The following is a 17964-nucleotide window of genomic DNA, read 5'->3' on the forward strand; positions in this document are numbered from 1 at the left end:
ACATACTATAAATACTCATCTTCATACCATTCTAATTACACCAAAAGAGAACATATTTACATGTTAAAGTACCTAATGACATAGTTTAATAAAGTGTCAAAGTATATCAAACTAACATATCTAGCCACATATACATGCCATTACCCTAAGAGACACAAAAACTACCAACTTCGATGGATAGTGTGAGTTGATGATTGTTCCTTCCAAAATGTCAACAATAGTTATCTATAAAACAATCCACAAGAACTGGTAGGCTTACAAAGACTAGTAAGGACATAATATAACAATTAATCTAAACACTCTTAAATACAGTTCATATAATATTTGCTTCAAACTTACCGGAGTTTAAATAGGGCACGTTTGTGCATTCAGGGGTACTGAAGTACAAACAGGGGCATGTATGTGCATTTAGGGGTACTGAATTCAAATAGGGGCACATATGTGTATTCAAGGGTACCGAAGTGTAAACAAGGGGACGCATGTGCATTCAGGGGTACAAAAGTACAAATAGGGGCACGTATGTACATTCAGGGGTACCGAAGTACAAACATGGGCACGTATGTGCGTTCATACAATAATTTTCTATAAACGTATTATTTAACGAATCATAATATAATAATTCAATTATAAATTCATTTACGTATTGAAATACTCTAAACTTACCAACTGTTTAATGCCGATTAACACGTAGGTACTAATCCACTATTTTCCCTTTTCCTTGGTCAATGTATTTTTTATCCAAGTTTTGATCATGCATGAAGAAAATCAAAACCAAAGCTTCCCCCCTTTAATGGTGATTTTGGCCAAGGAAGAAGAAAATGAAAAAGATGATAGTTTCTTTTCATCTTTTATTTAATTAACATTTAACTTAATTATCAAATTACTTAATTACCCTTTTAAAAATTATCATAATTACATTAAAACCTATCCAAGTACATCCACTGTCATCATATATGGTACAATTCCCATTCAAGTCCATTAACTTTCATTTCTAAAACCATTTGACCCTTTTAACTAATAGAACTCAACATTTACACTTTTTACGATTTAGTCATTTTTACTTAATTAACTACTTAAACATCAAAATTTCTTAACAAAATTTTAATACGACCTTAATATATTCCCATAGACATTAAATAAAAAATAATAATTTACTCATCAAAATTATGGTCCCAAAACCACTATTCCGATATCACTAAAAACAGGCTGTTACATTGCTTGTTTAAATTGTAAATTTAGCCTAAAATTAAATATACCAAGTGATAAAAGTAGATGCAAGTAGGTAATTAGATTTGTAGAAGTATAGAATGTGAATTAAAAAGAAAATATTTGATAAAATCCATGGTTATTAAAACAACACAGTATGACTATTATAACCTTTATAAAAAGTGCCTGAGAAAAATCTCAATTGTATCGACTCAAAAAAAAATTAAGGGCTTATTAGGGAAATATTACTGCATTATAGTTTAAAGCATGAGAAAAAATAAACTGAGTAGGAAAAAATAATTCGAACTGACTATACTATGCAAAAATAAATACTATATTCGTATAAACATTTTGATGAAGCCATATATTTAATTTTCTTTAACTTGTTTACTTTTTAATTTATTGAACTAATCTATTAGGTGTAAATAACTATAACTTGTTTAAATTTCTAGCTAGAGTTATATATTTAAGCAAATTCTCCTAGTGTTGATGCTTCTATCTAATATCGTGTATCAAGTCGACACAAGTACATTGTTTAGCTATAGATTTTATTTATTATCTTTTGTTTGCTTGAGGATAAGAAAAGACTTAAGTGCAGGGGGTATTTTACTTGATGTCAAATGTAGTAGTTATTCTAGGCCATTTTCATATGTAACGAGTTTGTTTTCTAAGCATTTCAAAATTAATTATTACATTTTCAGTATCAGTAGGTTAAGAATTGAAAGTTAAGAAAACAAGCGCTTTTATGCATTTTTTTCTATTTTGATGATCTGTAAGGCCAGTTCAGGCCTTGTGAGTGACTAATGAGCTAATTAAGTGTGTAGGATGCCAATTTAGGTCCAAGAATACATGTAACATCCCGATTTTGGGCCTAGTCGGAACAGTGGTTTCGGGACCACAAATTCGATGAAGAAAGTTTTTTATTATATTTTTATGGTCTACAATTTCACGAAAAGATTTCATGAAAATTTTGTTCGAAAATTTTGATGTTTGGGCACTCAATTTAGTTAAAAGGATTAAATCGTAAAAAGTGAAAAAGTTGAGTTCTATTTGCTAGAGGTGTCCAATTGTTATGAAATATTAAATTGGAGGTCCTTATATGGTAATTAGACTATTGGTTAAGTTGGTGGACAAAAATGGACATGGTTAGACATGTTTTCAAAGTTTTCATTAAGGGCATTTTGGTCATTTAGTTATTAAAATGAATTAAAAGCAAAATTAAAAGCCAAATTTTGTCCATCTTCAACCTCTTGGCTGAAATTTGCATTAAGAAACTATGGATAGGGTTTTTCAAGCTTCCAAGCTCGATTGTAAGTTCGTTCTAGCTCTGTTTTTAATGATTTTTACGTTTTTGCAATCCCCGTAACGAGATCTATCTATTTCTACCATTAATTTGAGCTAGGGTTCATGTTTAAAAATTTACCCATGTGTGAAATGAATGCATTTTGATGTATAATGGTAGGAAATGAGTATTGGGTGTTAAATAAATGACTTTTACTAAGTGATTTTCGATGAAAACGTCCGGAAGGACCATTTTGTAAAAGTTGTAAAAATGGTATAAAAGGGTGTTTTGATGAGAATTTTAGTTTGATATAGTTATGAAAATGGTTCAGCTAGGCCTATAAAGTGAGAAAATTGAATAAAAATCACTTTACGAGCCTAGGGGAAAAAGTGTAATTTTGATAAAGTTTAGGGGCAAAAACATAATTTTGTCAAAATATGATTTTTGGATCACATTAAATAATGTGACTAATAATTAGACTAAATATGATATTATAGATAAAGGAAAACGACGATTGGACCTAGATCGGGTGGAAAATAGAAAATCGACAGTTAGGTTCCTTTTTTGCTATTTTGGTGCCTAGGTAAGTTCGCGTGTCAATAATATTGCAATGCTATGTTTGAATTGAAAATTCTATATTATTATTACACAAATGGCATGATTTAATATATTGAAAAGTAATGAAAGAATGATGCATAAAATTTGTAAGAATAATGATATATGACTAGTAGCACATGAAATGTTGGATGGTTCAATCATTGATGGCTTGCTTTATAATAGCTGAATATATTGAGGATTTGATATAACATGATGTTTATTAAGTTGGATAGCTTGTGAAAGAGTGAAAAGGAAGGAAACTCCATTTGCAAGTAAATACAATGTGTGAGGTATGTTAATTCCTTAAATGATGATTATATGATGAATGCATGCTCTTGATAAGAATATGATTTGAATACTCAATGTATGAAAATTTATGAAACATTGACATGATTGATAATAATAAGAAGAAAAATCTCGGTTGAATGAAATATGATATTCGATGGATTATTTAAAACGAATTGATGGTAAAAAGGATCTACCCCGGACGGGTGATCCAATCCCTGTATAGCCCTCCCGAAGAATATGTGTAAACGGATTTAGCCCAGACGGGTAATCTGAATTAGGTTTTGAATTTCACCTGGACTGGTAATTCAGATCCGAGCTCATTAAAGTATATGTCATTGCAGGGGACTTAGCTTGGACTGGTAATCTCGACGATACTCTATGAGTTTATATTATAGGGGATTTAGCCTGGACTGGTAATCTCGCTATAGGAAAGGAGGTTCGTTGGAGTGTGCTTTTTAGAAAGGGAAAATATGAATTGATGGACATGAACTTGTAAAGTAATTCGATTAGGATCTGAATTTAGCCTGGACTGGTAATTCAGATCCGAACTCATAAGGGTAATTGTCACTGCGGGGGATTTAGCCTGGACTGGTAATCTCGCCGTAAAAGCGAGGCTCACGGTAGTGCGTACTTGAAATGATCACTTGTATGAATTGACGATGAATGGGATATCCATTGAGATTCCGAGAAATTCAACAAGATTAATATGAGAAATGAAATAAAAAGGTTCTTGCCATGATAAACTCATTTATGTTATATGATACTATTATGATGCATATGAATTGTCACGTTTAGATGGGTGTTGTGCTAAATGATAGATACTTGAAACCCATGGACTTGTGATAAGAATGAAAATGAATGAGTGATACTTATGAGAGTAATTTCATGAAAATCTTGTGATGGTATCATTATATTGTACTAAAACAGTTTGGACAGTAGCAGTAGTCCTACTTTGAAAATCCACCAAAAATTGTGGAAGTCGAATTAAAGGCCGAATAAAATATGGAATTAAATCTTGTCGATTGTAGTTTCTTCTAAAGGAAACTGTGTAAGTAAAGGAATCTCCTATTATGTGATATCTGAATGTTTGTGAAATATGGTCAGAGTGATATCAGACTCCCCTGTCTTAACTTTGGAAAATCATTAAAAATTGTATGAAAATATTCATGGTTTATAAATTACATGCTTAAAATCCTTAATGAGTCTATTTTCAAGGGAAATAGATGGATACGTTATCCGAGTCCCGTACTATGAGATAAATGAATTTTAGTGAAGAAAGGTCGAAACTGTCAAATAGCGAAATAGGGGAGGCTTTGAATAAATAGAGAGGAATTGAAAAATAGCATGTTAATTCATTGCTTATTATTTTTCATGCGAGCTTACTAAGCATAAATCTTACTCCCTCCTTTCCAATTCTTTTAGTGTTGTCAGGTCGGTTCGGGGTTGGAGATCGTCGGAGGCAGCATCATGCTATCAAGCCAATACCTTTGGAGTATTGATACATTTGTTAGAAATATCAAGTGAGTGGCATGTATAGGGACCTAGTTCTATGACATGTGTTATTATGATTTGGCCAAAGCATTGGCCTATTTTGAGCTATTGTATATAGGCATAAGATGTGACTCATATTGATTATGGCTTGTAAGTATAGCTAGTCAAATTATGATTTATTGCTTATGATGTGAAGATATGATTATGTTTGTTTGTCAAGCATGGTTGGCAATGTGTCATGTATGTTGAATGCGTGTTTTATGACCATGAGTTAAATGTGTAATATGGAGATAAACTAATAATACTTTGAACATGGAAGTTTGATAATAAGTTGAAAAAAATTGGCACAAAGATAACTATGGTATGACTAGTCTTGGTTTAATGTGAGAATGTGGAACACATGCATGTAGATAGGTAACTGATATATTTGTATCATAATTGAGGATGTTGAATGCCATTAGATCCATGTATATGTGTGTGCATGTAAGTGTGACAAAAAGGCTTGGAAAATAGCCTAAAAGTTAACTACATGGGATGAGACATGGCCATGTGTCTCAACCTTGTGAGGGACACGGCTTGGTGACACGGGTGTGTGGCCTGGCCATGTGGTTCAATTTATTTGCTGACGTCATAAACAGAGAGTTACACGGCCTGAGGACACGAGCGTGTTGATGGCACACGGGCGTGCCTTTGTGTCCACACGGGCATGTGACCCTGTTTCATGGGAAAATTTTCTAAGTTTTTTCTAGAGCTTTCCAAAGTTCTTTGTTTAGTCCTGAACCCTTCTAAAGTATGTTTTGGGCCTCATAAACCCAAATAAGGGACTATGTGCATGTGATTGAATGTTTTAAAATATGAATGAAATTTTATAGCCCGGTTTGCATGATTGTTTGTGTTTAAGTCCGGTAATACCTCGTACCTTGTCCTGGCATAGGACACAAGTAAGGGGTGTTACAATACAAGGAATGATGATCAAGCCACGAGATAAGAAGCCCAATCAGCCAACAAAGCTACTAAGGTCATAACACATTCAACGTTTTGACAAGGAGCTTTATCTCGTCACGATGATGTGACAATTAGGGGAGGCAATCCATGGTGGCAACATCATGACAAGGAGACTTTCCACGACATGAGACACGACGTCGAGAGGCCAAAATGAAGTTGATTTCCTTGGAAGATACTTTTAGGATATTTCCATATTTAGACCTAGCTTTTAGCAAAATATTTTATTTATTGGGGTCCAAGTGTATCTAGGGTTGAGTGGTCACTAAGTAGGTCGTTGCTATTGTAGCGACCCATTTTTTCAGAGTTATCAGAAACAATGATTTCGGGACCACAAATCTAACGAGCAAGTTCATATAATTAGTATTTAAATTATAAGAGTTAATAATAATTTTATATTTAATTTTTATTTGGTGAATTTTAATTAAATGAATTAATGGTTAGTATGGTGGTTGTCCCGAAAGTCAAGTGGTTTCAAAAAATGAGGTATCGGGACCACATTTCTGCAAATCAGGCTCGTAAATATTTTATTAAATATTTCTAGAGTCATATTATATGTGAATTGAAATTTGGTCAGATAATTTTGATGATTTATTTCTTAATTTCTGTAAAAGGATTAAATTATAAAGAAGGTAAAAGTTAATTGCTATAGATTTAAATTAGTAAATGGAATAAAATGGTGATTAAACCATGGTAAAAAAGAGTATAATAGCCCATTTTAAGTGAAATCAAAATAGTGGTTTTGGGACCACAAATTTGATGAATAAATTTTTATTTTTTTATTTTTTTAATGTCTATGGGATGTTAGTAAGTTCGTATTACAATTTTGTTAAGAAATTTTGACGTTTACATGCTTAATTAAGTGAAAAGGACTAAATCGTAAAAGGTTTAAAAGTAGAGTTCTATTAGTTAAAAGGGTCAAATGACTACGAAATTTTAAATTAAAGTACTTAAATGGTAAATAAACCATTTAAGAAATTAGTGGACAAATATGGGCATGAGTTTAATGTGTTTAGTTATTAAGTAAGGTTAAAATTGTAATTTAATAAATTAATTAAATCAAAAGAAAACTAAAAGATGGTATCATCCATTAGTTGTCCTCACCATTGAAATTTTAAGGTTAGAAAACACCATTTTGAAGCTTTGAAGATATGGCAATGTCTAGCTCTTGCATGTTGGTGCTTTGAGGTTAGTTTTTAATTATTTTTATATTTTCGGGATTGTTGTAGGTTAATCTAGCTAGCCCGGGAATTAATTTGTAAAACTGTTAAAGAATTAGGATTATACCATGAATACTATTGCATGATTCTTGATGTTTTAAGAAAGATTATGAGTCCTTGTTGATAAATATACAAGTTTTGTAAAGTGATTTTTTTGATGAAAATGTCATTTAGGAACTTATTTGTAATAGTACTAAAAGTCCATGGTAAATTTGTGAAATATGATTTTTATGGATTGATATAGGTCCCTAGAGAAATCAGCTAGCTTGAGAAAAGGATGAAAATGTTTAAATTTCAATTTATGAGATTAAAGACTAAATTGTGAAAAGTTAAAATATTAGGGGAAAAATAGTAATTTTACAAAAAAAATGAAATATAGATTGAATTGGATAATAGAAGTATTAAATGGATTGAATTTATCGATTTAGGTCAAGATAGACCACGTACGGACTTAGATCGAGGAAAAGCTAAAGCCTCGAAGTAATCAACTTCATTTTTATGCCCTAATTGTCGAGGTATGTTCGTATGAATAAATATCGTTTTAATGCTATTTTCAATTATATGTTAATATGTTAGTTGTCATGTAATTGAATGATGAATATCCAACAATGCCTTGAAGGTTATCGTGTAACACCCCTCACCCGTAATCAACGCCAGAATAGGGTTACGAAGCATTACCGGACTTATAATACAAATAAACATACTATTCTCATACATTCAATCATTTCATACAATCATCATTCAAATTCAATCTATTTATCCCTTATATGAGCCTACGAGGCCCTAAACATGCTTTGGGAGCAGTTCGGGACTAAACTGAAAGCTTATGAAGTTTTTGCAAAACTTTGAAAAATTTCTCAAAACAGGGGACACACGCCCGTGTGGCTAGGCCGTGTGCCTCACACGACCATCAGACATGCCTGTGTCACAGGCCGTGTGGACATTCGAAATGGGAGCACATGGCCGTGTTCCAGCCCGTGTCTGACCCCGTGTAACTCTCGATACATACTCTGAAATGTCTCGTTTCATACCTGACCACCAATATAACTGTTTCAAATTGTTGTACATTTTAGTGCTTCCCAGATGTACGGATAAACAACCATTATGGGCTTCGTTTAAAATTTTCTGAATAAGCTCGAGATTTTTTGATATGCAAATTCTACCTCAGAACATCAAACAATCATCAAATCCGAATTGGAATTCTGAATCAGAAGTCGACTCACACAGAACTCGTTTAACTTGCAATTCTTTATCACCCTTCTGGGATTCACCGGTTTGCTGAAGAAATAACGGTCTCATTTTTCAACTCAGCTACAATCGAACCGTCATCAGACAAAGCTAACTATGTATTCATCGCACTCAAAGTACATAATGATTTTCTGCTCAGAGCACCAGCAACCACGTTCGCTTTCCCAGCATGATAATAAATTACTTGCTCATAATCATTCAATAATTCAAGCCATCATCGTTGTCGCAAATTCAAGTCTTTTTCAGTCAATAAATATTTTAAGCTCTTGTGATCTGTATAAATGTGGCATTTCTCACCAAACAAGTGATGTCGCCAAATCTATAATGCAAAACAATCACGACCAACTCTAAATCGTGCATCAAATAATTCTTTTCATGTAGCTTCAACTATCTAAAAGCATAAGCTATTACTTTGCCTTCCTGCATCAATACACAACCCAGATTGTTCAACGACGTATCACTGAAAATTATGAATTCTTTGCCTGACTCAGGCTATACTAACACTGGTGCCTCTGTCAATTACTTTTTCTACAGTTTGAAACTCTGCTGACACTTCTCAAACCATTCAAACTTTACATCTTTCTGAAGTAATCGAGTCAACAATGTTGCAATCATATAAAATCCTTTCACAAAATGTCGATAATAGCCTGCTAGTCCCAGAAAATTTCGAACTTCAGATACATTTCTAGGAGGTTTCCAATCTATAATTGTAGAAATCTTACTCGAGTCAACTCTAATATATGCCCCAGAAATCCAATCTCTTGGAGCCAAAACTCACATTTGCTGAACTTTGTAAACAATTGCTTGTCTCTCAAGGTCTGTAACACTATTCTCAAATGCTCGGCATGCTCAGACCCATCTCTAAAGTAGACAAAATTTCTTCAATAAATACAACAACAAATCTGTCTAAATACGATCTGAAAATCAGATTCATCAAATCCATAAAAATGGCAGGAGCATTAGTTAGTCCAAAAGGAATAACAAGGAATTCAAAGTGTCCATACCTCGTTCTGAACACAATTTTCGGCACGTCTAAGTCTTTAACTCTCAACTGATAATAACCTGATCTCAAATCAATATTTGAAAACACTGTCGCTCTTATCAACTGATCAAACAAATCATTTATTTTTGGCAACGGATACTTATTCTTTATTGTAACCTTGTTGAGCTGACTATAATTAATACACATTCTCATCGGCCAGTCTTTCTTCTTAACAAATTACACTGGTGCACCCCAGGGCGAGAAACTCAGTCGTGCGAATCCTCTATCAGTTAATTCTTGCAACTAAGCTTTCAACTCTTTTAACTTTTTTGGAGCCATTCTATACGGAGCTATTGATATTGGTGAAGTTCCCTGTACTAAATCAATAGCAAATTGAACCTCTCTAATCAGTGGCAAACCCGGTAACTCTTTTGGAAACACATCTGGATACTTGTAAACAACTGATACTAATTCAATCTTTGTTTCTAACACATTTGTATCAAGTACATAAGCAAGATATGTATTGCATGTAACACCCCTTACCCGTATTCAATGCCGGAACAGGGTACGATGTGTTATTGGACTTAAACTCAACAAACATTAAAAATCGAGACACGAATTTCCATTCTAATTTAAAATTGTTCATAAACATTCATTTCGTCCATAAAACGAGCCTATGGGGCCCAAAACATAAATTGAAAGTGGTTCGGCACTAAACTAAGAACTTTAGAAAATTATATAACGCTTAGAAAATTTTTCATCAAAACAGGGGTCATACGCCGTGTGACTTAGGACATGCCTGTCTGAGTAGGCCGTGTGATCACACACACCAGTGTCCCTAACCCGTGTAACTCTCTGTTTATGACATCTTCAACAAAATGAAGTCACACGCCTGTAACACCCCTTACCCGTATTCGGTGCCAGAATAGGGTACAAGCCGTTACAGGATATAAATGAAATCAAACACACAAAACCATACCATAAAATTTGGTTCCAATTATGGTCATTCAAACATATACACAACATCCCTTATACGGGCTTACAAGGCCTAAGACATGCATTGAGAAGGATTTAGGACTAAACCAAAAACTTCCAGAAATTTTACAACACTTAAAAAATTTTCATGTGTTGGAGAGTCACACGCCCGTGCGGCTTGGGATACGCTCGTGTCCTAAGCCTGTGTAACTCTCTGACTATTATGTCATTAATTAAATAAAGTCACACGGCCAAGGCACACGCCCGAGTCCTTAGGCCGTGTGGCCGATTAAATTCCAAAATCAGGTGTAGACTTTACACGGCCTGAGCACAAGCCCATATACTAAGGCCGTGCCTCTAACACGGCTGAGACACACGGCCGTGTCTCTACCCATGTGTTTTCTACTGGGCATTTGATGAACCGTAAATTATTTTACCCCATGTTTAATGCATTTTACGAATGATTTCTCATTAGAATTGGTGAATTCGATGCTCCTAATGCTTTAATTTCATGTTTTACACTTAGGAGAGCATAGGAGAGCGAAAGGAGCCAAAAACGAGCCAAAAAGGGACAACACGGACCAAATCTAGAAGAGAACACGGCCTAAGCCTTGCGAAACGGGTAGCTCACACGCCCGTGACTTTCGAAGGTGTCGACAAGGCTTTCACGATTCACACGGCTTGACCATTGACCCACACAGCCGTGTGCAATTTAACGGATCGAACACGGCCTGACAATCATGTCACACAGTCGTAGCACACGGGCATGTCCCTACTGAGCCCAAGTTAAGTGCAATTCAGAAAAGGTCATTTTTGAGGGCTTCTAAGCATTCCAAAGCCTATAAATACACCTTAGAAGAGGAGAAAAGAGGGGACGGAGAAGGGGGGTAAGGAATTACCCTAAGGAAGCCGATTGATCTATCTTAGAAGTCGGATTCATCATCAAGACTGAAGATCTCTCCCCAACTTCCCTTCAGGAGTTTTGGGTTTTTTTATGTTTTGTATTCTTTATTCTTCGGAGATGTTTTCTTATTTTGTTATGAACTAAACCCATAAATACCTAAGGGGAATGAAACCTAAGACAAATCTTGTTATTATTTTCTGAATCGTATGATAAATATTTAACTTGTTCTTAATTATGTGTTCTTAATTCTTGTTTTGATATCCCAGGATACTGATTCAAGACATTCTCTTATTCAGAGGAGGAATAGACCCTGTCTAAGAGTACATTTGTCATAATTAAGCGGAGTTGATTGTGCGCCTAGAAATAGAGTGACAAGATTTTGCCGGATTAGGGTGAAACCTAATAAGGGGATCCATAGATCGAGTTAATGCAACCCTAGAGTGTTAATTAGAGAAAAGTATCGGTTATTCAATCTAGGGATTAGACATTATTAGTCTTGAATAGGGATAATAACATAACTTAGGGATCTCTACGGAACAAGTTGAATGAATAAACCGTCTGATTCGGAGCCAGAATAACAAGTAAAGTCTAGGTGGATTTTTCCTTAGGTATTGTCTCAAGTCAATCGATTTTCCCAAAAGCAATTCCTCAATTCTTTTCTCTGTACGTTCTTAGTTTAAATAATTAGTTAATTAAAACAAACCCTTTTACTCTTAGGCTAGATAATAAAAAGATAGTTATTACTAGTACTTTTAGTTCCCTTGGGCACGATATCCTGGTCTTGCCATTACTATACTATTGTTCGATAGGTGCGCTTGCCTTTTCATCGTGATAATAGTTAGTCTAGGTTTGATCTTCATTATAAATATTTATTACTTGATACGAATCACGCGATCAAGTTTTTGGCGCCGTTGCTGGGGAACTAAAATATGAGAAACGTTAAATTTTTATTACTTTAGCCATTTAATTTTCTTACAATTTAATTTAATTTTTATTATTATTATCTATTAATTTACTTATTCTTTCTCTTGGCAGGTTTTTATAGTTTATGACTAGAAGAAACCCGTCAGGACCATTACTTTTTTATGAAGAAATCAATCGTACAGTTCGTAGAAACCAAAGAGAGATAAGGTGCAGCTTATGATACACGGAGAACGAGCAAGAAAACGATACTCAACCCCTAACCGAAGAGATGGCTGAAAACCAAGGCAATTAGCTACCTCCTGCAGTTGCGGCTAATCAAAATCCTGCTCCACGCACTATGTATGATTATGCTAAACCTTCTTTAACAGGAACTGAATCTAGTATAGTTAGACCTGCTGTAGCTGCAAATACTTTTGAACTAAAACCTAACACTATTCAGATGATTCAGCAATTTGTTCAGTTTGATGGTTTGCTGGATAAAGATCCCAACGCTCACTTAGCAAATTTCCTGGAATTTTGCGATACATTCAAAATCAATGGCGTTTTTGATGATGTCATTCGTCTTTGGTTATTTCCCTTTTCACTGAGAAACAAAGCTAAACATTGGTTGAACTCGTTACCACGAGGGTCTATCACTACTTGGGAACAAATGACCGAGAAATTTTTACTAAAATATTTTTCACCAGCTAAAATGGCTAAATTACGTAATAATATCTCTTCTTTTGTGCAGATGGATTTAGAAACACTTTACGATGCATGGGAGAGATACAAGGACTTACTGAGAAGCTGCCCTCACCATGGGTTACCGCTTTGGCTTCAAGTACAAACATTCCACAATGGTCTGAATCCCTCGACTCGAAAAATGGTTGACACGGCTGCTGGCGGAACCATCAACAACAAAACACCAGAAGATGCCTATGAGTTTATAGAGGAGATGTCACTGAATAACTATCAGCGGCAAGTTATGATGACAAAGCCAACGAAAACAGCCGGCGTTTATAACGGCGACTTAGTTACTATGCTGTCAAATCAGGTAGAACTTCTCAACAAAAAAATTGATGGTTTAGTTGGTTCTATGCAGGTACATCCAGTAATGTGGTGTGACTCAAATGGAGGAGGTGTGCATACAGAATATCAATCCTTCAATCCCACAACCGAAGAGGAACAAGTGAACTATATGGGTAACAATAACTTTAGATCTCAAAATAACCCATACAGTATTACTTATAATGTAGGTTCGAGAAACCACCCAAATTTCTCCTAGGGTGGTCAAGGGAATCAAAAGCCACAAAATCCTCAGGGTTTTCAACAACCACCCTACCAACAGAAAAAGAAGCCAAATCTTGAAGAGATGCTTTCAAAGTTCATATCAGTATCAGAAACCCGCTTCCAAAATACCGAGACAACACTCAAGAATCAACAAGCATTGATCTAAGGGCTCGAAACTCAGATAAAACAACTCTTCAAACTAATTTCGGAAAGACCACTAGGAAATTTACTCAATAATACTAAATCAAGAGAGCATGTCAAAGCAGTTACACTAAGGAGTGGGAAAGTGTTAGCAGAATCTAAAAAAAAGTTAGCACAAGAAGTCGTGGAAAGCGGAAGGACGGAAGAAAAACCCGAAAATAGTGACAAACCGGTGCTGGAGGAATATACACCACCAGTTCCATATCCAACAAAATTAAAAAAAGATCACATTGATGCACCATTCAGTAAGTTTCTTGAACTTTTTAAGCAATTACATATCAACTTACCTTTTGTTGAAGCCATCTCGCAGATGCCTACCTACGCAAAATTTTTGAAGGAGCTCCTAACAAATAAAAGGAAGTTCGAGGACTTATCTACAGTAGAACTCAACGAGGAATGCTCCGCCATACTCCAAAACAAGCTGCCAACTAAACTAAAACATCCAGGAAGTTTTACTATCCCTTACTTAATTGGTAATCTAAATGTTGAAAAAGCACTAGCTGATTTAGGCGCCAGTATTAATTTGATGCCATATAAAATGTTCAAACAACTTGGTCTTGGGGAACCTAAACCTACTAGGATGAGTATTCAATTAGCCGATAGATCTGTTAAATATCCTAGGGGTATTATAGAAGACGTACTGATAAAAGTAGATAAATTTATATTCCCTATTGATTTTGTTGTGCTTGACATGGATGAAGATGTGGAAGTACCCTTAATTTTAGGATGCCCATTCCTAGCCACTGCTAGAGCGGTGATTGATGTGGGTGACGGTAAGTTGGTACTTAGAGTAGGTGACAAGGAGACGATCTTTAAAATTTACGATGCTATGCAATTCTATAGGGAACAGGATGATTCATGTTATTTCATTGACTCTATTGATCATATTACTCAAGACTCTTTTCAGGAGATTGTACAAGAGGAGACGACGGAACCATATCCAGCTCAAGACGAGGAGATAGGTGAGGAACCTAATGACCATTCGTCAAGACAAGTAGAATATGAGGGTATTAAGATAAACGATGAACTTAAGCAAAAACCCTCTATTGAGGAGCCTCCCAAACTGGAACTTAAACAATTACCAAACCATTTAGAATACGCATTTCTTGGAAATAATTCTACATTACCAGTTATTATTGCTTCTAATTTGCAACCCAAGGAGAAAGAGGAATTAATCCAAGTATTAAAAGAACATAAGAAGACCATAGCGTGGAAAATTTTTGACATTAAAGGAATCAACCCTTCTTTCTGCACCCACAAAATTTTGATGGAAGATGGATACAAACCGTGTGTGCAAGCTCAAAGATGTCTGAACCCCAACATGAAGGAAGTTGTAAAAGCTGAGGTAATTAAACTTCTAGATGCTGGAATTATTTATCCTATTTCTGACAGTTATTGGGTAAGTCCAGTGCAGGTTGTCCCCAAGTAAAGAGCCATGACAGTTGTGACAAACGAGAAGAATGAATTAATCCCCACAAGAACAGTTACAGGGTGGAGAGTTTGCATAGACTACAGGAAACTAAACGACGCCACAAGAAAAGATCACTTCCCCTTACCATTCATTGACCAAATGTTGGAAAGATCATCTGGACACATGTATTACTGCTTTCTAGGCGGACTCTCCAAATACTTCCAAATCCCAATAGCTCCTAAAGATCAAGAAAAGACGACATTCACATGCCTATATGGTACGTTTGCTTATCGTAGAATGCCTTTTGGATTATGTAATGCTCCTGCCACTTTTCAGTGATGTATGACAGCCATATTTGATGAACTCGTGGAAGATATCATGGAAGTCTTCATGGATGATTTTTCGATATTCGGTAACTCTTTCCATCTTTGCCTTAAAAATTTAAAATGAGTTCTAATAAGATGTGAGGAAACAAACCTTGTGCTTAACTGGGAGAAATGTCACTTCATGGTTCAAGAAGGTATTGTATTAGGGCATAAAATTTCTAGTAAATAGATTGAGGTGGATAAATCTAAAATAGAAAGAATCGAAAAATTACCACCCCTTAGTTCAGTTAAGGCTATTAGAATCTTTTTAGGACATGCTGGTTTTTATAGAAGATTTATTAAGGATTTTTCTAAAATAGCTAAGCCTTTGACTAAATTGCTAGAAAAAGATATACCTTTTAACTTCGACCAGGAATGTTTAGAAGCATTTAATACGTTAAAGGATAAATTAATTAATGCTCCAATCATAATTGCACCTAATTGGAACTTGCCATTTGAACTAATATGCGATGCGAGTGATTTTGCAGTACGTACAATATTGGGACAACAAAGAGACAAGCATTTTCAACCTATCTATTACGCCAGAAAAACCTTGACGGCTGCACAAGAAAACTATGCTACTTCGGAAAAAGAGTTGTTAGCTGTGGTTTTTGCATTTGATAAATTTCAATCATATCTCATATTGTATAAAGTTGTTGTTTACACTGACCACTCCAACCTTCGGTACCTTTTAACTAAAATCGATGCCAAACCTCGACTCATTCGATGGATTCTCCTATTACAGGAATTCGACTTGGAAATTCAGGACAACAAAGGAGCTGAAAATCTCACGGCTGATCATCTGTCCAGGCTCGAGAAATCCAATACCAGAGAACTAGATGACGTGGAAATAAATGATTCGTTCCCTGAAGAAAATTTTTTCGCTATATCCAACTTAGAGGTACCTTGGTTTGCAGACATCGCGAATTTTTTAGCTACTAACATTATCCCAAAAGGGTTAACACACCAGCAAAAGAAGCGATTCTTTAATGATGTGAAAAACTACTTTTGGGATGATCCATTTTTGTTTCGTAGATGTGCAGATCAAGTCATCAAAAGATGCATTACAGGATCAGAAATATCAAAAATAGTGGAACATTGCTACTCAGGGCCAACCAGAGGATATTATAGTGCCACTAAGACCGCACACAAAATACTTGAATAAGGTTTTTATTGGCCTTCATTATTCAAAGACGCTATCAGGTATGTTACTTTATGTAACAAATGCCAACGGACAGGTAACATATCTAAACGTGATGAAATGCCTCAAAACTATATGCTTTCTTATGAAATATTTGATGTTTGGGGTATCGATTTCATGGGCCCATTCCCTAGTTCATTCAGAAATAAATACATTTTAGTAGCAGTTGACTACATGTCCTAATGGGTAGAAGCCCAATCTCTACCTACTAATGACGCTAGAGTAGCAGTATGTTTCCTTAAAAAACTTTTCTTGAGATTCGAAACACCTAGAGCAATTATCAGTGACAGGGACACTCATTTTTGTAATACCCAATTTGAAAAAACCCTTAAGAAATACGGAGTTCATCATAGAACATCCACCCCATACCATCCTCAAACTAATGGACAGGTTGAAGTAGCAAACTGAGAACTCAAACGAATCCTTGAAAAAATAGTAGAATCAAATAGAAAAGATTAGGCAACAAAAGTAAACGATGCCTTATGGGCTTACAGAACTACTTTTAAAACTCCTATAGGGACATCACCATACAAACTTGTTTATGGAAAAAGTTGTCATCTACCATTCGAACTAGAGCATAAAGCTTTTTGGGCTATTAAATTTCTAAACCTTGATCCTAAACTTGTAGGAAAAAACAGGTTGATGCAGCTGAATGAGCTAGATGAATGGCGAGCCAATGCATACGAAAATTCACGGCTATACAAGGAAGCAACAAAGCGGAGCCATGACGTTCGTTTAAGGCAACGACAATAATTTGAAGTTGGAGATGTCATCTTATTATACAACTCAAGACTCAAATTGTTTCCCGAGAAAGTAAAATCACGATGGTCAGGACCGTTCGTAATTCAATCTGTTCATCCATATGGCACAATAGAGGTAAGTCACCCATCATACGGTACTTTCAAGGTAAATGGACACCGTCTCAAACCTTATAATGGTGAGAATTTTAAAGTCGATGGAGAGGAGCTACGACTCCACAAACTGCCCTGAATATATCAACAAGGTAATAGTCGAGCTTAGACTATAAATAAACACTTCTCGGGAGGCAACCCGAGGACGAACAATTTTAAATTATTTTAAATTCAAGTTTTAAACATTTAGGTCACTAACAGGGTATTTGAAGCACAGGTTCCTAGCTCCACACGGCCGTGCTTAAGGTCGTGTGATAAACACAGAGTAAAACACAGCCGTGCGTTACGGTCGTGTGAAAACAGGATAAATGATTTCCCCAAAACACGGGATGCGATAAATCTCCACGGCCGTGCAACATGGCCGTGGGTAAACTTGGTAGGTGAACACAGGCGTCGAAAATGGAAAAACACGGGTGTGCCAGGGGCAAGGCTCGATTCTGTTTCTTCGACACGGGTGTGAGACACGCCCGTGCCGTGAAGCCGTGGA

General features: G+C 35.5%; 1 non-coding gene across 1 annotated transcript; it reads right to left on the reverse strand.

Annotated features, from left to right (window-relative positions):
- Window positions 1-12816: 12816 nt before the first annotated feature.
- Window positions 12817-12923, reverse strand: LOC128289829 (small nucleolar RNA R71). Its single transcript, XR_008279473.1, has one exon. It is a non-coding gene; the product is annotated as a small nucleolar RNA R71 (small nucleolar RNA).
- Window positions 12924-17964: the final 5041 nt, after the last annotated feature.

This window comes from Gossypium arboreum, chromosome 2, assembly GCF_025698485.1.
Source record: "Gossypium arboreum isolate Shixiya-1 chromosome 2, ASM2569848v2, whole genome shotgun sequence".
In the NCBI taxonomy this organism is placed as follows: Eukaryota; Viridiplantae; Streptophyta; class Magnoliopsida; order Malvales; family Malvaceae; genus Gossypium; species Gossypium arboreum.